We start from the raw sequence: 23120 nt of genomic DNA, 5'->3' as shown, positions 1-23120 counted from the left end.
TTGGCTCCGTGAGTACTCAAATTGAAGCTAGCGACGAGCCGCATCTAAATATTTGCAGAAGCTAGTTCAATATTTGACACCTCAAAATCGGCTTCTAAATAGGTCTTTTTGCCCTCCGAAGTTCATGAACACAACTTGTTCCAATTTTTCAGGCCAGTTTTAGAATTCTTTGACTCCTCATATCAACTCGGAATTGAGTTATTCTTTTTGCATTGGAAAGCTTGAGTTAATAGCATTATTTGAAAGAATTTATCAGAAAATTGTCTCAAACTTTTCAAGAGGAAAGTTGGAGAGAGAGTTGTTGTATATCCTGCTTGGCAGTTGTTTTTCATCATTATCTTCACTGCCGTTGTGATCTTCACTTATATCTTGCTGTCAAGAGCTACTTAGTATCCTTCATTGATGCTAGTTGTGCTACGCCGTGACCTCATTAGTGTTCTAGGCTCGCGTCTCTAGTACGGTCTAGCCTAGGACCAGCACAGTACCGTCGTTGAGCGTTTATTCAACATTGCATCTTTGAATTGATTATTGCTAATCTTTTGCTACCATATATAGCCAACCCAGCTCCACATATTTCTACACCGTGTATACGTACGCTCCCCTGGCAATCGCTTTACTCAATATTCGGAGTTACTTGACACTGCTGGTTGCCGATCACCGCCTGCTGCATGGTAAGAACTTGTAAGACATTGATATTTGCTTTACTGTGAGCGTTTTACCACCACATCCTAGTAGTTATAGGAACATTATTTTTGGGTTTGTTTCTTGTTCTACTAATCATGACAGGATCCAGAGTCAATTCATGGGCTTTGTCGATCGCGGGAGACGTGCCACCACCTTTACAAATACCACAACCGTCACGAGAGGTGCACAAACATCCAAATGCACATGATCAGGTTAATGTATCTATACCATCATTTAATGGTCGTTTTAAACCTTCTTTATATATTGAATGGGAGTTCGACATAAAAAATATATTTGCTTCCCATAATTTCAATGAACATAAAAAGGTTAAGGTTGCGGTTGGTTCTTTCATTGGTTATGCTTTGGTTTGGTGGAGTGAATATTGTCGGTTACACCCTGATTATATACCTACTACTTGGGATGATTTGAAACTTGCCATGCGACATACTTTCGTCCCTGCTTATTATACTCGTGACATGATTAAGAAGTTGCAACACTTAAAACAAGGTAGTGAAACTGTAACAAAATATTATGATGATTTACAAACTACCTTGTTGCATTCCTCTTTAGAAGAAAGTGAAGATGATTTTATGGATAGATTTTGGGGAGGATTAAACCGTGATATTCAAGAGATACTAATTCATGAAGAGTGTTATCCTATGGACCATTTGTTTCGTCTTGCTTGCAAAGCTGAACCGGAAATAAAACGACGTGTTGGCCACGAGGAAAACAAGCGCACGGTGCACATTCCAAGAGTTGATATGATTGTTCCTTCAACTACTAGGCATACTATGACAACCACATCCGTTGTTGTCAGGACTACATCACCTCCACCATGTGACACATCGCCCCCGAGAGTGGCTACATCATCTGAGTTGATCATAAGAGGTAATGACAAAGGTACTGATCTTCCATCTCTACATGAGAATGATGAATGCCTTGTCAATTTGAATGCACCATCTGATGAGCTACCCACTACTTTGATCACACCACCTATTTTAGAGGACTACGTTGATAATTTGACTTTGCCATGTGATCAAACAACTGAAATACCAACAATTTTGAGTGCACCCATTGAATTAACTATTGATGCAAAAGAACCAATGTTTAATCATTTTGATATGACCTCTAATCTTGGTGATGATTATGTGTTGAATGACTTATTGCATGTTTGCTTATTTAAGCATGTTATAGCATGTAAATTTGATGCAAGTAAGGTTTATTCACCAATGTTGGGATGGTTTAATGATGAACATTGTCAATCTTTTGAAATGAATAAGAGCTTCACTTATATGTGCAAACTGAGTTGCAATATTTTCATGCCTTCTACTTCTTGTGCTAATTTTTTGGCTTTAGATTTTATGAACTATGCAAGTTACTCATCTATTCATGTGTCATATATGCAAAAATCAAGGGAAGTAAAAATGGATGACATATACATATACAACATGTACACCTTGTCTCTTTTGTTAGCCACATTTCAGATTAAGCAACGCCGAGGACGGCTTTATTTTCAAGAAGGGGAGGATGATGAGGACATGACTACCTCGGATATGACCAAAAATATTGCATATATGCATATTTGTCAGGTGATTTCTAGTGCAAACTATTCAATAATCTATTTATGTTATCCAGAACAAAAATACTTCACACACTTTTGTGTTTTGTCTAATTGCAGGTGTATGGGACATTTGTACAATCCACATATGAAGATAAGGAAGAAAGAGATGTTTATTTGCTGTCCAAAAAGTTCTCTCACGTCACTTTTGGCTCAAGAGAAGATAGAGTCCAAGTCTCTCACGTTCTGGATTCAGATTCGGACTGCACAGACATACCTGACTCAAAACGCACACAAGTTTTTCATACGGACTCCGAATTGGGTGATTCTTTTTTTGTTGGAAACTAGATTTCGTGCACTTTCCAACCCAATTGGAATCACCTTCAAATTCGTCCGGAGCGTTGAGTTGTGGACGAAACAATCTGATGCAGCAGCAGAATCCGAGTCAAACTACAAGTCCAAAGGTGTTACATCACCTCCACTTGGGCCCATTGGCCTTGTACGACCTAGATTTAGTTTTAGGCTGCCTTGGGACGTCCTCCCACCTCCTTGGCCGCCACCCCTTGCTCCTATATAAGTAGATCCATCTAGTAGCTTTTCCTGGGGATTTGTTTAGTTAAAAGTTAGCCATTGCAACTTCGTGTACTTCGTTTGTGTCCAACGACCAGACCAAGACCGCTTTCGGATCCCCACCATTATCAATACTTCATATATATTCGCAATATTCAGATTGCTTTATCATATTCTTGCTCATTCTTCGATTGCTTGCAGGAATAGACCTTCGTGGTCAGGTTGATCATGCTCCAGCGTGGTCAATAACCTCCCGGAGTTGGTTTAGCGATTGCTAAGGCGCAACGTCGTGCACGTTTGTAGTCGGACCGTCAAAGTCGTCTCCACCAAATCGATAGTTATCATCTCATCGAAAGATCGGGACACCTCGCCTCTATCATAAATGTTCCAAATGTTCCTCCAAAGATCTGCTATAAATCAATATGTCATCAAAGTAAACTACCACAAATCGTCCAATGAAAGCATGTAAAACTCCGTTCATTAATCTCATGAAAGTACTAGGTGCATTAGTTAACCCAAAAGGCATGACTAACCACTCATATAATCCAAACTTAGTTTTAAATGCTGTTTTCCCTTCATCCCCGAATTTCATATGAATTTGATGGTATCCACTACGCAAATCAACTTTGGAGAATATTATAGAGCCACTCAATTCATCAAGCATATCATCTAGCCTAGGAATAGGATGACGATAACGAATAGTAATATTATTAATGCCTCTACAATCAACACACATACGTGATGTACCATCCTTTTTCGGCACTAGAATAATAGGAACAACACAAGGACTACGGGATTCGCGTATGTAACCTTTGTCGAGCAGCTCTTGTACTTGACGCATAATCTCCTTCGTCTCCTCTGGATTGGTACGGTATGGTGCACGGTTGGGTAGCGATGCATCGGGAATTAAATCAATTTAATGTTCAATCCCTCGAATAGGTGGTAATCCCGGTGGCACGTATTGTGGGAAGACGTCAGCGAACTCCTGCAAAATGTTAGTGACAGCAGGGGGCAAAGAGGAAGGCACGTCCTCGAATGAAAATAATGCCTCTTTGCACACAAAAGCATAGCAAATAGATTTGCTAAAATCTAGCTCATCAATATCAGATTTAGTGGCAAGTAGACATGCACTTTTCAATTTAAGTTCAGAAGCAACACTAGATGGTTTATTATTAGGCTTCATTTGTTGCTCAAATTCTTTTGCCACAATCTGATTTTCAATCTTATTCTTCTCCTGTTTGCTTTATTAGCTCTATTAATATCATCTTTCAAAATGGACTCAGGAGTCATAGGAAGCAAAGTAATATTTTTATCCTTATGAACAAGAGTATACTGATTGTTTCTACCATGGTGGACAGAATTTTTATCAAATTGCCATGGTCGACCAAGTAATAAGGAACATGCTTGCATAGGTACCACATCACAATCAACATAATCAGCATATATAGAGATACTAAAATGCACACGAACAGTACGTGTTACCTTAACCTTGCCGTTGTTGTTGAACCATTGGATGTAGTAAGGATGTGGATGTGGTCTTGTGGTGAGAGAAAGCTTCTCCACCATCTCCATGCTAGCCAAGTTGTTGCAGATCCCTCCGTCTATGATGACGCACACAGAACGTTCCTTCACAACTCGCTTGGTATGGAACTAATTGTGCCTCTGATTTTGCTCAGCTTGTGTGACCTGCACACTCAAAACACGTTGAGCAACTAAACATTCATACCTGTCAGCGTCTTCAGGAGCCATGTATTGCGTCTCACGATCAGAATCATCTCCACCATGTTCTTCACGTGTAATAAGAGCCAAAGTCTCCTCATCATAGTCACTAGCGGACTCATACCCACCATCCTCAGTAACAATCATCACACACTGAGATTTGCACTCTCTCGCATAATGACCTCTTCCCTTACAACGACGACAAATAATATCACTTGTGTGCCCTGTGGATGCCATGGAAAAAGAAGAACACTGTGCAGGCCCGGAAGGTGTGCTCTTGGTAGATAATGGTGGTTGTGCCTACTTTCTTGTATCACGGTTGGAGGTGGCACCTGATGGAGGTGCTGGTGCAGTTAAGGTAGAAGATGCACGCGGTGTCCATGATGAAGGTCGGCCTGCAGAAAAGTTAGTTCGCGCCAATTCTTGTCGATCCTGCACTTCACGTTCAGCTTTACAAGCAAGATGGAATAAACGAGTGATATTAGTATACTCCTTATACTCTAGAATGGTCTGAATCTCTCTATTTAATCCACCTATAAAACGTGCAAGCATAGCTCCATTCTCCTCAACAATACCACATCTAATCATGCTAGTTTGTAATTCCTGATAATATTCTTCTACATAATTTTTTCCTTGTCTTAAACGCTGCAATTTTTGAAGCAATTCACGTTGATAATATGGTGGAACCCAACGAGTACGCATAGAAGTTTTCAAAGCAGCCCAAGTAGTTGGAATATGATATAATCTACAATGTTCAGACCACCATACACATGGAAAACTAGTGAAAGCACAAACAGCAGCAGCAACCCGTCTCTCCTCGGGATATTGTAAGCATGTAAAACGTTGTTCAGTTTCTAACTCCCAAGTAAGATATATATCAGGAACATATCTACCCTCAAATGGTGGAATATTCAATTTCAGTTTCGGAATATGGTCATTATCTCGTACCTGAGGTGGTAGTGTAGGCCTACTGTTGCGAATATATACCTGAGGTCGACCTGCTGGTGGTGGTGCTGGTGGCTGCACGTAGTTCTAATTTTGATCAACCTCATCCTCATAATATTCCTCCACCTCTACAGTAACAGCAGGAGCTACAGAAGCACCAACAGCAGTAGCAGCGGCACCAGAATTTTGTCTTGGCTCAATAGGAACACGCTGTGCTCGTCCATACTGATTTGGAAGGGGGCGTTGTTGTAGTTGTTGTTGTTGCAGAGGTGCGATAGGTGCAGCCGGCGGTGGTTGTGGAAAACGCGCGAGCAATTCATTAAACTTGCTATCAAGCTTTGTTTCGAATGTCTTCTCAATGCCATCTATCTTCTCCATGGCCTCGTCAAATCTGTTTAGCACATCTTGCACCTGTCCACTCATCATTTGCTGAAATTTATCATGTAGCTGTTTGTTCGTCAGGTTCTCCCAATCAGTCTCATCGGCTTGTGATCCTACCATGGTTAGCAGCAAATAGAAACACACAAGTATATGATCCTACAGACTACTAAGAAGTGGTGGTGGTGTATCACAAACCCGTGAAGCAAATCCCAAAATGTTACCAGTTCTTACCCAGCAGCAGGCGGTGATCGGCAACCGTTGTAGTCAAAACTCTCAAAGCTTGGATAGAGCGATTACCAGGGAGAGTCAAACGCACGACGTAGATGTATGTGGAGCTGGGAAGGCTTATAATATGGTAGCAAAAAGGGTCAGCAATAATCAATTCAGAGATGCAAAGTTGAATAAACGCTCAACGACGGTACTGTGCTGGTCCTAGGCTAGACTGTGCTAGAGACGCGAGCCTAGAACACTAACAAAATCACGACGCTGCACGGAAACAAGGGAGAAGCACACTCTGAATTTTTTTTCACTCTTTTTTTTGCGCTCTTTTTTTTGCGCTCCTCTTTTTTTTGCCGAAAATCACTATAATGGCGAGTGTCTCAAAACTCTTCCCAAGTCAAGAGAACAGGATAGGCAAGAAATTTTTTCGACCAAATTTTTTTTTGACTGCCCGGACCCAAAAACTGGAAACGGGTCAAAAAAAACTTTCTATAATGGCGACTGTCTCAATACGCTTAGAAACACCTAAAAATAGGATAGCCAGAAATTATTTTGTCCAGTGCGTTTTTGGAAAATTTTGGGCCTAAACGGAGGGTGGTTTCCGGACTCCAACCTCTTCTACGGACGGCAAAAGATTGCTGGAATCCGAAACCTACTCAGACAAGGAAACACGAATCGAAAATTAGATGGATCTCGAAAACAAACCTAATATGCAAGGAACTTGGATTGGTGGTGGATATATGGTGGTGGTATATGGCAGCGGTGGTAGTATATGGATATGGATCGGTGGTGGTATATGGATACAGATTCGGATCGGTGGTGGTAGGTGGCAGGGGCAATGATGATGGTGCGGTGGCGGCGTGACAACTTATGACCAGAACTCAAAACTCTAAAAGACTAGACGCTAAGACCAGCAACTAGACACGACGATGCAACCGCAAATTCAACAAAGCAAAACCCTAAAAAGATTATGCAAAGGCTCAGATTGGTTCGGATATGATGAACTAACCCTAAATTTTTTTGTGGCTTTTTCGTGGACTGTAGGTATGAAGAACATACTCGATCTAAACTATGAAAAACTGTAAAATCTCATCGAGAAACCTGGAAATCTGATACCACTTGATAGAGGCAAAGGTGTCCCGTCTTTCGATAAGATGATGGATATCGCTTTGATGGAAGTCGACTTTGACGATCCGACTACGAACGTGCGAGGACGTCGCGCCTTAGCAATCGCTAAACCAACTCCGAGAGGTTATTGACCACGCCGGAGCACGATCAACCTGACCACGAGGGTCTGTTTCCTGCGAGCAAACGAAGAACAAGCAAGAAACTGAGATTGCAATCTGGATATTGCGAATATAAGATGAAAGCTTTATTGATCAAGGTGGGGTTCTATGACGCCTTTGTCTGGTCGTTGAACACAAACGAAGTACTTGAAGTTGCAGCTATGGCGAACTTTAATCTAAACAAAACCCAAAGTCGAAACGGTGCCCTAAGGGCTGTATATATGGAGGAAGAGGGGGTGAATTTCGTGGCCCTTGGTGGAGGGGTCCGAAACTAACCCTATCTCTTGTTTCCCCACACATACGGACTCCAAAAATAGCCTATACTTATGTATTTCGAAATTACATGGGCCTGGCCCAATAATAAGGTGACGCAGCACCTAGAATAGCCTCTGGACAAAATTTATGAAGTGACATCTTGTATATTTCGCCCAAGGTTTCTTGCACTCATTATGGTGGCTTCAAAGTCCTGAAATCATCACTTGTAACTCCGTTCTTGTTCCCCTTGCGCATGCCATCATCTCCATGCTTGTTCTTGCTCCAATGTTCATCCTTCTCCAAGCTAGGCCCTTCATTTGTAAGCAAAACAAATGTATCCAATTTAGGCAGCATCATATTCTCATGAACATTAGAATCATTACCAAGAAACGAAAGTACCTGGTAATTTAGTTGGTGTGCGCGAGCTTTAGTAATTGGTCCAGTATGTATAGTAGCAAGGGCTGTGGGTGTAACAATGGTATTGATGTCCTCATCAATGTCATCACATCGTATATGTGTGTGATGAAATATATAAATATTATGTAATGAACTGGATTGCATGGAGTATTATTTGATGATTTTCTATCTTATTGTTGTATTGGATGTCCCTTTTTTTTAGAGTCAAACTACCTTTAGAGAATATATTTATACTAATGTCAATCACCAACTTTTCAAAAACATTAGCTGTATGCGATTTTGGCTAAAAAACTTGAGGCATTGTGATCTTTACAGAAGTACTTGATACGTCTCCGTCGTATCTACTTTTACAAACACTTTTGCCCTTGTTTTGGACTCTAACTTGCATGATTCGAATGCAGCTAACCTGGACTGACGCTGTTTTCAGCAGAACTGCCATGGTGTTATTTTTGTGTAGAAATAAAAGTTCTCGGAATGACCTGAAAATCCACGGAGCAAGTTTTCAGAATTAATAAAAAATATTGGCGAAAGAATTAGCGTCAGGGGGCCCACACCCTGTCCACGAGGGTGGGGGCGCGCCCCCCTGCCTCATGGGCCCCCTGAACATCCACCGACCTCAACTCCAACTCCATATATTTGCTTTCGCGGAGAAAAAAATCAGAGAGAAAGTTTCATCACGTTTTACGATACGGAGCCGCCACCAAGCCCTATCTGGAGTCCGTTAGGGCTCCGGAGAGGGGGATTCGTTGCCGTCGTCATCATCAACCATCCTCCATCACCAATTTCATGATGCTCACTGCCGTGCATGAGTAATTCCATCGTAGGCTTGCTGGACGGTGATGGGTTGGATGAGATTTACCATGTAATCAAGTTAGTTTTGTTAGGGTTTGATCCCTAGTATCCACTATCTTCTGAGATTGATGTTGCTATGACTTTGCTATGCTTAATGCTTGTCACTAGGGCCCGAGTGCCATGATTTTAGATCTGAACCTATTATGTTTTCATGAATATATGTGAGTTCTTGATCCTATCTTGCAAGTCTATAGTCACCTATTATGTGTTATGATCTGACAACCCCGAAGTAACAATAATCGGGATACTTCTCGGTGATGACCGTAGTTTGAGGAGTTCATGTATTCACTCTGTGTTAATGCTTTGGTCTGATTACTCTATTAAAAGGAGGCGTTAATATCCCTTAGTTTCCATTAGGACCCTGCTGTCACGGGAGGGTAGGACAAAACATGTCATGCAAGTTCTTTTTTCATAAGCACGTATGATTATATTCGGAATACATGCCTACATTACATTGATGAACTGGAGTTAGTTCTGTGTCACCCTAGGTTATAACTATTACATGAGGAATCGCATCCGACATAATTATCCATCACTAATCCAATGCATATGAGCTTTTCACATATTGTGCTTTGCTTATTTGCTTTACCGTTGCTACTTTTACAATTACTACAAAACTACTACTGTTACTTTTGCTACTGTTACTTTTGCTACTGTTACCGTTACTATCATACTACTTTGCTACTAAATACTTTGCTATAGATACTAAGTTATCCAGGTGTGGTTGAATTGACAACTCAACTGCTAATACTTGAAATATTCTTTGGCTCCCCTTGTGTCGAATCAATAAATTTGGGTGGAATTCTCTACCCTCGAAAACTGTTGTGATCCCCTATACTTGTGGGTTATCAAGATTATTTTCTGGCGCCGTTGCCGGGGAGCATAGCTCTATTCTTTGAGTCACTTGGGATTTATATTTGCTGGTCACTGTGAGGAACTTGAAAGACGAAAGAACTAAGATTTTTCCCTCAACTACGAGGGGAGGTAAGGAACTGCCATCTAGCTTTGCACTAGATTCTCCTTCTGTTTTGAGTAAGCTTGCGACACCTAAACCTGCTACTGCTATGAATTTTGATATGTTGCATGTTATTGATGATGCCACTTCTACTATGCATGATACTTATGATGAAACTACTTCTATGCTTGATACTACTATGCCATTAGGTGAATTTCTTCATGATCAACTTGCTAGGGCTAGAGAGAATGAAATTATTGAAGATGAAATTACTGAAGATAGTGATGATGAAGGTACTCCCCCTAAGTATGAATTGCCTGTTGTTCCAGGGGTTATGTTATGCATGAAGAAACTACTAGAGATATTCTTGCTTGCAATGATAGATCTGATCTTAAGAAGTTACTAGTTAAACTTGAACAGAAATCTCTAAATGCTAGAATGAAATATGACCCTGCTTTTGCTACTTCACCTATCTTTGTTACTGATAAGGATTATGAATTCTCTGTCAATCCTGAGATAATTACTTTGGTTGAATCTGATCCTTTTTATGGCTATGAATCTGAAACTGTTGTGGCACATCTTACTAAGTTGAATGATATCGCCACCCTGTTCACTAATGATGAGAAATCTTGCTACTATTTTATCCTTAAGATATTTCCATTCTAATTAAAGGGTGACGCTAAAACTTGGTTTAATTCTCTTGATCCTGGTTGTGTGCGTAGTCCCCAGGATATGATTTATTACTTCTTTGCTAAATATTTCCCTGCTCATAAGAAACAAGCTACCTTGAGGGAAATATATAATTTTGTGCAAATTGAAGAAAAGAGTCTCCCACAAGCTTGGGGGAGGCTTCTCCGGTTACTTAATGCTTTGCCTGATCATCCTCTTAAGAAAAATGAAATACTTGATATCTTTTATAATGGACTAACTGATGCTTCCAAGGACCACTTGGATAGTTGTGCTGGTTGTGTTTTGAGGGAAAGAACTATCGATCAAGCTGAATTGCTATTGAATAATATGTTGACTAATGAAAATAATTGGACTCTTATGGAGCCAATTCCTGAGACAATTGAGCCAACTCCTGAGCCAACTCCTAAAACAACTCCGAAAAAGAGGGGTGTTCTATTTCTCAGTCCTGAAGATATGCAAGAGGCAAAGAAATCAATGAAAGAGAAAGGTATTAAAGCTGAAGATGTTAAGAATTTACCTCCTGTTGAAGAAATACATGGTCTTAATTTGCCACCTATTGAAGAAACACATGGTCTTGATAACCCGACATAGGTAGTAAAGGTAAATTCTCTCTATAGATATGATAAAGTTGAAATCCCCTGTACTAAGTTTGCTAGCCAATGTTTAGATGAATTTGATGACTTTATGGCTAGACAAGAAAACTTCAATGCTTATGTTGGTACAGAATTGCAGCGACCCGACGACAGACAATCAAGCCTCTGTGTATCCGTGCCATCCCTGGATCAGTATGCTGGCACACACAGTACATCAATATATATATCAAAGTGCAATCACATGTATAAATAATGTAAAAACTGATATATATATATATATATATATATATATATATATATATATATATATATATATATATATATATATATATATATATATATACCTCATAAGTCTCGGCAGAAACAAGTAATTGGGTGTGGAGTCCCATCAACGCCCTCGACAGGTTGAGTGCAGACCGTAACCCTGTACCGTACTCTTACTCATTGGAAGAAAAATGTCTGCAACATGATACGTTGCAGACATGTAGGTCAGTACATTGAATGTACCGGCAAGATCACAACATGAGAAAACAGATGATAAAACTATACTATATGCAATATGGCTTTGTGGCTCTATGTCTGAGTTTTGTTTTGCGTAAAAGATGATTTTATTTTCCCTACATCAAAGAAATATCATGAGTCTATACTATGGAGTTTCCTATCATGACATGGTTCCGCCAACCGATGTCTCATATCCCAAATCATCATAAGTTGCCCACAATTAAGTTATCAGTTCGGTGTTGGGAGTTCCGAGATAGATCCCAGTCCAGATGCTCAAATTGTCCGTAACCGGGGACACGTCTAATCGATTAGGTTTTAACCCTCTGCAGAGGTTTGTACACTTTACCCGCAAGATTCGATCCCTCTCTTTACGTTCTCGCACTTCATGACGTTTGAGAACAAGACGACCGAAACATGGTCTTCCAAAGAGTTCCCCTGGCCACTGTCCAGTGCTCATCCAATCCTACCGTAGTTCTACATGTACTAGCACCGTCCCAGCCAAAGTCACAACTAAGGTCAACCAAACCAGAGCCCATAATGACTTGTGGTTGCACAGGTAAGCTTCTGGGGATGAAGTATTCTTCCGTATCTTTGAGTCTGGGTGAAGCTTTCTGCAGGATGTCATGGCGCTTCTCCATGCATCCCGGCCATCCACTAGTTGCTCTAGGGTGCCCGTCAACTGTTCTTCACCCAGTAGTGTGTATTGAATTCTTGTCTCGAGTCTTGAAGTCTTGAGGCCTTGAAGATGCAGTCCTTGTAGATGCCATCATGGAGTTGTCGTCATTGACGTAGAGTCCTCCTTCTTCACACCACTCTCGTGCACTCATACCAAACCCCGTCTACTATAGCGTAGCATTAAAATAAATAACGTCCCGGGTGATGGGTTCCAACCTCATGCATACTACTCAACTACAAGAATTCAATATCACTACTGGAGGGTTGTTGCAAAGATGCCACCAAATGCAATAAAAACATAGGTATGAAAGCATGGTCAAAGTTAACTTGCCTGGTATGCTTGACGAAGATTATAACGCTCTTAGAATAATGACTTGGTAGAATTATTCGTCACTCCATTGAATATCTATATAGTCAAACATAGCATCATATAAGCAAACATACTAACAAGAAATCCTAACACTCATAATAAAACCAACAATAAAAATGCAAATCAACAAGGGACACCAAATAAAAACAAAGGAAAGCTTCACAACAAAACTACTAAAGAAAACTCTAAGACATAACACAAAAATAGTTTTGTCCTAAGTAAAAACATAAAAACACTAAACTAATAAATTAACAAAGAAATAAAAACTAAAATAACTAAGTTAACAGAAAGTATTTCTCATAAAATTTCATTTGGAAAAAAAGAAACAAATAAAAAGCTTTTATGAAACTCAAATTATGACCTAAACAAGTTTTCATACAAAACTAAATAAAATAATTTTTTTAAAATAAAATAAATTTTTATTTTGTTGACTAACAAAAACAAAACTAAATTTGTCAAAAGTGATAAAAAGAAAAATAATTTAAAACTAATAAACACGATAAAGAAAAGACTAAAACAAAACTATAACTAAAACAATACTGTTTTGCTAAAGACATAATTTAAAAATAAACTAAAAATATATAACCATATGCTACTAGGTAGGCAAAACAATAATAAAACAGTCGCAAAAGGAATCAATCAAAAATACTTTGTAAAACTCAAAATATGACCAAATTAGTGATTTGAACAAATTTTACCCAATTCAAGTTTAAACTACTCAAATTGTAAAACTAAGTATGCAAACAGAAACTTCAACAAATTTGTGACATAATGCAAAAAGAATCACTCAATTCGAATCTAAAACATAAAAGTTATTAACAATCTAAGACAGAAACTATTTCTGTTTTTAAAACAGAACCAAAAATAAACTAAAAAAACAAATTGGACAGGGGTAAACGTGGCAGTTTCCTGTTGGGCTTGTGCGTTGGGCGATGGAGTGCTATGGGCGGATGACCGCTGTGTAAGAAAAATGGCACGGTCAACGGCTAAACAATAAAACCATAGCAGTTGGTTCGACTAGACCGGATTAAACCGGACACAAAACCGATCTAATAAAAAAACTACCCATTCGAATGGATCTAATCTCAGCCGTTAATAACAGATTGGATGGAGAGAAATCATAACGCGGCAGCGACAAACTCCGACGAGGTGCTCCGGCTTCGGTTGTCGACGGTGGCGAGGCTCCGGCGGGCTTCGACGTCGGGGAAGCTCACCAGGCGACGCAGCAAGGCGAGGCGATCCCAACGGTGGTCGGTGGAAGGCTTGGGGACGACGGAGATGGACGACGGTGAGCTCGGGGCGGCGGTGACGTTCGGTGGTCAATGTTGCCGGCGTTCCAGGGGTGCTCGAGCTCCGTGGAGTCGTCGAGGAGATCGGGTGGAGCGAGGGGTTGCCGGGGTGGTGTCAGGGAGGGGTGAGGTGATCGGGGTGGTGCAGTAGGGCAGCTATGGCGGCGGCGGGGCTCTGATCCGGCGAGCAATTCCGGCGTCCAGAGGGGGTCGGGGTTAGGGCTTTAGGGAGGAAACGGGCGAGGGGGAGATGTATATTGATGAGGACATCAATACCATTGTTACACCCACAACCCCTACTGCTACATATACTGGACCCATTACTAGAGCTCGCACACGCCAATTAAATTATCAGGTACTTTTGTTTCTTGGTAATGATTCTAATGTTCATGAGAATATGATGCCGCCTAAATTGGATACATTTGTTTTACTTACAAATGAAGGGCCTAGCTTGGAGAAGGATGAACATTGGAGCAAGAACAAGCATGGGGATGATGGCATGCGCAAGGGGAACAAGAACAGAGTTACAAGTCATGATTTCAGGACTTTGAAGCCACCATAATGAGTGCATGAAGCCTTGGACAAAATATACAAGACGCCACTTCATAAATTTCGTCCAGAGGCTATTCTAGGTGCTACGTCACCTTATTATTGGGCCAGGCCCATGTAATTTCGAAATACATAAGTATAGGCTATTTTTAGAGTCCGTATGTGTGGGGAAACAAGAGATAGGGTTAGTTTCGGACCCCTCCACCAAGGGCCACGAAATTCACCCCCTCTTCCTCCATATATACAGCCCTTAGGGCACCGTTTAGACTTTGGGTTTTGTTTAGATTAAAAGTTCGCCATAGCTGCAACTTCGCGTACTTCGTTTGTGTTCAACGACCAGACAAAGGCGTCACAGAACCACACCTTGATCAATAAAGCTTTCATCTTATATTCGCAATATCCAGATTGCAATCTCAGTTTCTTGCTTGTTCTTTGTTTGCTCGCAGGAAACAGACCCTCGTGGTCAGGTTGATCATGCTCCGGCGTGGTCAATAACCTCTCGGAGTTGGTTTAGCGATTGCTAAGGCGCGACGTCCTCACACGTTCGTAGTTGGATCGTCAAAGTCGACTTCCACCAAAGCGATATCCATCATCTCATCGAAAGACGGGACACCTTTGCCTCTATCAAGTGGTATAAGATTTCCAGGTTGCTCGGTGAGATTTTTACAGTTTTTTAGTTTAGATCGAGTCTGTTCTTCATACCTATAGTCCACGAAAAAGCCAAAAAAGTTAGGGTTAGTTCATCTTATCCGAACCAATCTGAGCCGTTGCATAATCTTTTCCGTATTTGCTTTGTTGAATTTGCGGTTGCATCGTCATGTCAAGTTGCTGGTCCTAGCGTCTAGTACTTTAGAGTTTCGAGTTCTGTTCACAAGTTGTCACGCCGCCGCCGCACCATTGTCATCACCGCTGCCATATACCACCATCATCATCACCGCTGCCATATACCACCATCGTCATCGCCGCGACCAAATACCACATATCCACCGCCATCATGCTAATCTGAGTCCACCTCCATCACAGATTCGCCACCAGTCCGTGTTCCATCTCCCTGCAAATATCCACCACCAGTCCGAGTTTCCACCAGATTCATCTCCGCCACTAGTCCTAGTCCGAGTCTAGTAATTGTTGCTTTGTTCTCGATTTCCAGATCACGCGATACTCCGAGTCGTGACAGAATAGGACTCCCAAACTTCCAAGCCATCCGCAGAAGAAAAATAGTTCCAGTTTCAAAAAAAAACTAAGTCTGGAAAATTCTGGCTAGGCAGTTTTTAGGCCATTTGTAGACTTTTTCGAAAAAAAAATTGTTGCAGAGCAAAAAAAAGGAAAAAAAGTGCAAAAAAAGTGAAAAAAAAAGAAAAAAAATTCAGAGTGTGCTCCTCCCTTGTTTACATGCAGCGCCACGATTTTGTTAGTGTTCTAGGCTCGCATCTCTAGTACGATCTAGCCTAGGACCAGCACAGTACCGTCGTTGAGCGTTTATTCAACTTTGCATCTCTCAATTGATTATAGCTGACCCTTTTTGCTACCATACTATAAGCCTTCCCAGCCCCACATACATCTACATCGTGCGTTTGACTCTCCCTGGCAATCGCCCTATCCAAGCTTTTGAGAGTTTTGACTAAAACGGTTGCCGATCACCGCCTGCTGCTAGGTAAGAACTGGGAAGAATATGAGATTTGCTTGACAGATTTGTGACACCCACCACCAGCTCTTGTTAGTAGTTTGTAGGATCATATTCTTGTGTGTTTCTATTGCTGCTAACCATGCCAGGATCACAAGCCGACGAGACTGACTGGAGAACATGACGAATAAGGAGTTGCATGATAAATTTCAGCAAATGATGAGTGGACAGGTGCAAGATGTGCTAAACAGATTTGAAGAGGCCATGGAGAAGATAGATGGCATGGAGAAGATGTTCAAAACAAAGCCCGATAACAAGTTTAATGAATTGCTCGCGCATCTTCCACCACCACCACCGGCTGCACCTAACGCACCTCTACAACAACAACAACAACGACTACCTCCAGGTCGCGAAACAGCCCTCCGACGAGCAAGCCGTGTCCCTCTTGCGCTTGGCCGAACTGTTGGTGTTGCTGTTGATACTTTTGTGGCTCCTGCTGCTGATGTAGAGGAGGATGATTATGTGGGAGATTATGAGGATTAGGTTGATCAAAAACAGAACTACGTGCAGCCACCAGCACCACCACCAGCAGGTCGACCTTAGGTATATAATCGCAATGGTAGGCCTCCACCACCACCTCAGGTACGAGATCATGACCATGTTCCTAAACTGAAATTGAATATTCCACCATTTTAGGGTAGATATGTTCCTGATATATATCTTACTTGGGAGTTAGAAACTGAACAACATTTTACATGTTTACAATATCCCGAGGAGAGACGGGTTGCTGCCGCTGTTTGTGCTTTCACTAGTTTTGCATGTGTATGGTGGTCTGAACATTGTAGATTATATCCTATTCTAGCTACTTGGGCTGCTTTGAAAATTGCTATGCATACTCATTGGGTTCCACCATATTATCAACATGAATTGCTTCACAAATTGCAGCGTTTAAGACAAGGAAAAAATTCTGTACAAGAATATTATCAGGAATTACAAACTGGCATGATTAGATGTGGTATTGTTGAGGAGAATGAAGCTATGCTTGCATGTTTTACGGGTGGATTAAATAGAGAGATTCAGACCATTCTAGAGTATAAGGAGTATACTAATATCACTCGTTTATTCCATCTTGCTTGTAAAGCTGAACGTGAAGTGCAGGATCGACAAGCAATGGTGTGCACTAACTTTTCTATAGGTCGACCTTCCTCATGGACACCACGTGCATCTTCTACTTCCACTACACCAGCACCTCCATCAGGTGCCACCTCCAACCGTGATACAAGAAAGCAGGCACAAACATCACTATCTGCCAAGAGCGCACCTACCGGACCTACACAGAGCTCTTCTTCCACCATGGCATCAACAGGGCACACAAGTGATATTATTTGTCGTCGTTGTAAGGGAAGAGGTCATTATGCGTGAGAATGCAAATCTCAGCGTGTGATGATTGCTACTGAGGATGGTGGGTATGAGTCCGCTAGTGACTATGATGAGGAGACTTTGGCCCTTATTACACGTGAAGAACATGGTGGATATGATTCTGATCATGAGACGCAATACATGGCTCCTGAAGACGCTGACAGGTATGAATGTTTAGTTGCTCAACGTGTTTTGAGTGTGCAGGTCACACAAGCTGAGCAAAATCAGAGGCATAATTTGTTCCATACAAAGGGAGTTGTGAAGGAACGTTCTATGCGCGTTATCATAGACGGAGGGAGCTGCAACAACTTGGTTAGCATGGAGATGGTGGAGAAGCTATCTCTCACCACAAGACCACATCCACATCCTTACTACATCCAATGGTTCAACAACAGCGGCAAGGTTAAGGTAACACGTACTGTTCGTGTGCATTTTAGTATCTCTACATATGCTGATTATGTTGATTGTGATGTGGTACCTATGCAAGCATGTTCCTTATTACTTGGTCGACCATGGCAATTTGATAAAATTTCTGTCCACCATGGTAGAAACAATCAGTATACTCTTGTTCATAAGGATAAAAATATTACTTTGCTTCCTATGACTCCTGAGTCCATTTTGAAAGATGATATTAATAGAGCTAATAAAGCAAAACAGGAGAAGAATAAGAGTGAAAATCAGATTGTGGCAAAAGAATTTGAGCAACAAATGAAGCCTAATAATAAACCATCTAGTGTTGCTTCTGAACGTAAATTGAAAAGTGCATGTTTACTTGCCACTAAATCTGATATTGATGAGCTAGATTTTAGCAAATCTGTTTGCTATGCTTTTGTGTGCAAAGAGGCATTATTTTCATTCGAGGACGTGCCTTCCTCTTTGCCCCCTGCTGTCACTAACATTTTGCAGGAGTTCACTGACGTCTTCCCACAATACGTGCCACCGGGATTACCACCTATTCGAGGGATTGAACATCAAATTGACTTAATTCCCGGTGCATCGCTACCCAACCGTGCACCATACCGTACCAATCCAGAGGAGGCGAAGGAGATTATGCGTCAAGTACAAGAGGTTCTCGACAAAGGTTATATACGCGAATCCCTTAGTACTTGTGTTGTTCCTATTATTTTAGTGCCGAACAAGGATGGTACATCACGTATGTGTGTTGATTGTAGAGGCATTAATAATATTACTATTCGTTATCGTCATCCTATTCCTAGGCTAGATGATATGCTTGATGAATTGAGTGGCTCTACAATATTCTCCAAAGTTGATTTGCATAGTGGATACCATCAAATTCGTATGAGATTGGGGGATGAATGGAAAACAACATTTAAAACTAAGTTTGGATTATATGAGTGGTTAGTCGTGCCTTTTGGGTTAACTAATACACCTAGTACTTTCATGAGATTAATGAATGAAGTTTTACGTGCTTTCATTGGACGATTTTTGGTAGTTTAATTTGCTGACATATTGATTTATAGCAGAACTTTGGAGGAACATTTGGAACATTTACGTGCTGTTTTTATTGCTCTACGTGATGCACATTTGTTTGGTAACCTTGGGAAGTGCACCTTTTGCACCGACCGAGTGTCTTTTCTTGGCTATGTTGTTACTCCACAGGGAATTGAAGTTGATAAAGCCAAGATTGAAGCCATTGAGAGTTGGCTGCAACCCAAAACAGTCACACAAGTGAGGAGTTTTCTTGGCCTTGCTGGATTCTATAGGCGTTTTGTGAGAGATTTCAGCACCATTGCTGCACCTCTCAATGAGCTTACAAAGAAGGATGTGCCCTTTGTTTGGGGTACCGCACAGGAAGAAGCCTTCACGGTATTGAAAGATAAGTTGACACATGCTCCTTTACTCCAACTTCCTGATTTTAGTAAGACTTTTGAGCTTGAATGTGATGCTAGTGGAATTGGATTAGGAGGTGTGTTATTACAAGATGGCAAACCTGTTGCATACTTTTCTGAAAAATTGAGTGGGCCTAGTCTGAACTATTCTACTTATGATAAATAATTATATGCTCTTGTTCGGATTTTAGAGACATGGCAACATTATTTATGGCCCAAAGAAATTGTTATACATTCTGATCATGAACCTTTGAAACATATTAAAAGTCAAGCTAAAGTGAATCGTAGACATGCTAAATGGGTTGAATTCATTGAGACTTTCCCTTAAGTCATTAAACACAAGAATGGTAAAGAAAATGTTATTGCTGATGCTTTGTCTCGTCGCTATACTATGCTTTCACAACTTGACTTCAAAATATTTGGTTTGGAGACCATCAAAGATCAATATGTGCATGATGCTCATTTTAAAGATGTAATGCAGAATTGTAAAGAAGGACGAACATGGAACAAGGTCGTTATTAATGATGGCTTTGTGTTCCGTGCTAACAAGCTATGCATTCCTGCTAGCTCTGTTCGTCTTTTGTTGTTGCAGGAGGCGCATGGAGGAGGATTAATGGGACACTTTGGCATGAAGAAGACGGAGGACGTACTTGCTACACATTTCTATTGGCGAAAGATGAGACGGGATGTTGAGCGTTTTATTGCTCGCTGCACTACATGTCAAAAAGCTAAGTCACGACTCAATCCTCATGGTTTATATATGCCTTTGCCTGTACCTAGTGTTCCTTGGGAGGATATATCTATGGACTTTGTTCTAGGTTTACCTCGATCAAAGAAGGGGAGGGATAGCATATTTGTTGTCGTGGATAGATTCTCAAAAATGGCACACTTTATACCATGTCATAAAAGCGATGATGCCGTTAATGTTGCTGATTTGTTCTTTCGTGAAATTATTCGCTTGCATGGTGTGCCAAATACTATTGTTTTAGATCGTGATACTAAATTTCTTAGCTACTTTTGGAGATGTTTATGGGCTAAGTTGGGGACTAAACTGCTTTTTAGTACTACTTGTCACCCCCAAACGGATGGACAAACTGAAGTAGTCAATAGAACATTGTCTATTATGCTTAGGGCTATTTTGAAGAATAACAAGAAAATGTGGGAGGAATGCTTGCCTCATATGGAATTTGCTTATAATCGTTCACTGCATTCTACTACTAAGATGTGCCCTTTTGAAGTTGTGTATGGTATCCTACCACGTGCACCTATTGATTTGTTGCCTCTTCCATCTTCGGAGAAGGTTAATTTTGATGCTAAACAACGTGCTGAATTGATTTTAAAAATGCATGAGTTAACTAAGGAAAACATTGAGCGTATGAATGCTAAATATAAACTTCCTGGAGATAAGGGTAGAAAACATCTTGTGTTTGCACCTGGAGATCTTGTTTGGTTACATTTGCGTAAGGATAGATTTCCTGATTTGCACAAATCAAAGTTAATGCCACATGATGATGGTCCTTTTAAGGTGTTGGAGAAAATAAATGATAATGCATATAAACTTGAGCTGCCTGCAGATTTTCGGGTTAGTCGCACTTTTAACATTGCGTATTTGAAGCCTTATTTGGGTGAGGAAGATGAGCTTCCGTCGAGGACGACATCATTTCAAGAAGGGGAGGATGATGAGGACATCAATACCATTGTTACACCCACAACCCCTACTGCTACATATACTGGACCAATTACTAGAGCTCGCACACGCCAATTAAATTATCAGGTACTTTTGTTTCTTGGTAATGATTCTAATGTTCATGAGAATATGATGTTGCCTAAATTGGATACATTTGTTTTACTTACAAATGAAGGCATGGAGATGATGGCATGCGCAAGGGGAACAAGAACGGAGTTACAAGTTATGATTTCAGGACTTTGAAGCCACCATAATGAGTGCATGAAGCCTTGGACGAAATATACAAGATGCCACTTCATAAATTTTGTCCAGAGGCTATTCTAGGTGCTGCGTCACCTTATTATTGGGCCAGGCCCATGTAATTTTGAAACATAAGTATAGGCTATTTTTATAGTGCGTATGTGTGGGAAAACAAGAGATAGGGTTAGTTTCGGACCCCTCCACCAAGGGCCACGAAATTCACCCCCTCTTCCTCCACATATACAGCCCTTAGGGCACCATTTAGAGTTTGGGTTTTGTTTAGATTAAAAGTTCGCCATACTGCAACATCCCATACTTCGTTTGTGTTCAACGACCAGACAAAGGCGTCACAGAACCCCACCTTGATCAATAAAGCTTTCATCTTATATTCGCAATATGCAGATTGCAATCTCAGTTTCTTGCTTGTTCTTCGTTTGCTCGCAGGAAACACACCCTCGTGGTCAGGTTGATCGTGCTCCGGCGTGGTCAATAACCTCTCGGAGTTGGTTTAGCGATTGCTAAGGCGCGACGTCCTCGCACGTTCGTAGTCGGATTGTTAAAGTCGACTTCCACCAAAGCAATATCCATCATCTCATCGAAAGACGGGACACCTTTGCCTCTATCATATATGTAGGGGGAGTCGACTTGGAGGAGGGGGCGAGTGGGGATCGCGATCCCGAGAGATCCGGGATTCGGCAGCGGCAGCGGGGTGATCCTGCTGCGGCGGTTGCAAGTGGAGGAGGAAGGCGACGGCAGGGTCCACCCGTCAGTGAGCACGGGGAGAGTGCGAGGGGATCGAGCGACCGAGGCGGAGGCGTTTCGGGCGTGCGCCCGGGCTGTAGGCCGAAAGGCCAGTGGGCCGGTGCGGTGCGGAAAGAGAGAGAGAGAGGGCTGTGTTGGGCCGAATGGCTGGTGGGCTGCAGCCAAAAAAATATTTTCCCTATTTAATTAAAACAGAGACAGAAATCTAAAAGAAATAAAATAGAATACTATTTTCACATAGGCACATTATATATCAAAATGTTCAGAATAACATTTCCTAAAACATGAACTATTTATAAAGTTCAAATAAAATCCTCAAGCAAACAATGCTACTGTTGCATTAAAACCCAACAAAAATCATTTTTTAAAAATACCAAAATGATTTCAAAATTATTTTTTCCTAATTTTCCATTGAAGGGAATCATTTTATCCTTATTTCCATTTATTTATTTTTAGGAGAAAAATAATTTGAATAAAATCCAAACAATTCCAAATTGAAAGGGAATTTCAGGATACTTCCAAATGACTTTCAATTTTATTCTTTTTAACTTCCACCTCATATTTCATATAATTGAATAAGTCATTTTATCTTCTCTCGTGAAAATCATTGAGTTGCATAAAGTTTCGAATTTGAAATATTTCCAAATGGAATTCAAAACTTTTCAAAAAAAACCTTTGGATTTCAAATGGAAGAAGTCACGTCATCTTCACTCTAGGGTTTTGTGACTAAATGAATTTGAATTCATGGACACCAAATTGCAAATATGAAAGTTTTGGGAAAGTCCTTTTATTCCCTCTCATTCAACTTGCGAACAGTTTCAAATTCCACTCAATTTCAATCAATCAATCACCCAAACAATCAAACAAACAATCATCATAATTTATTTAATATAAGATTTCAAAATTTAGAATTTTGGTATGTTACAAGAATTAAAGAGTAATGCTTACATGATTGGACGCTTGAGTGATTATATGGCTAGAGTTAAAGGTGAACTTAAACTCATTAGCAAATATGCTTCTATGGTTACCA

This window comes from Triticum dicoccoides, chromosome 5B (assembly GCF_002162155.2).
Source record: "Triticum dicoccoides isolate Atlit2015 ecotype Zavitan chromosome 5B, WEW_v2.0, whole genome shotgun sequence".
Lineage (NCBI taxonomy): Eukaryota > Viridiplantae > Streptophyta > Magnoliopsida > Poales > Poaceae > Triticum > Triticum dicoccoides.
This window is presented reverse-complemented; position numbering follows the sequence as displayed.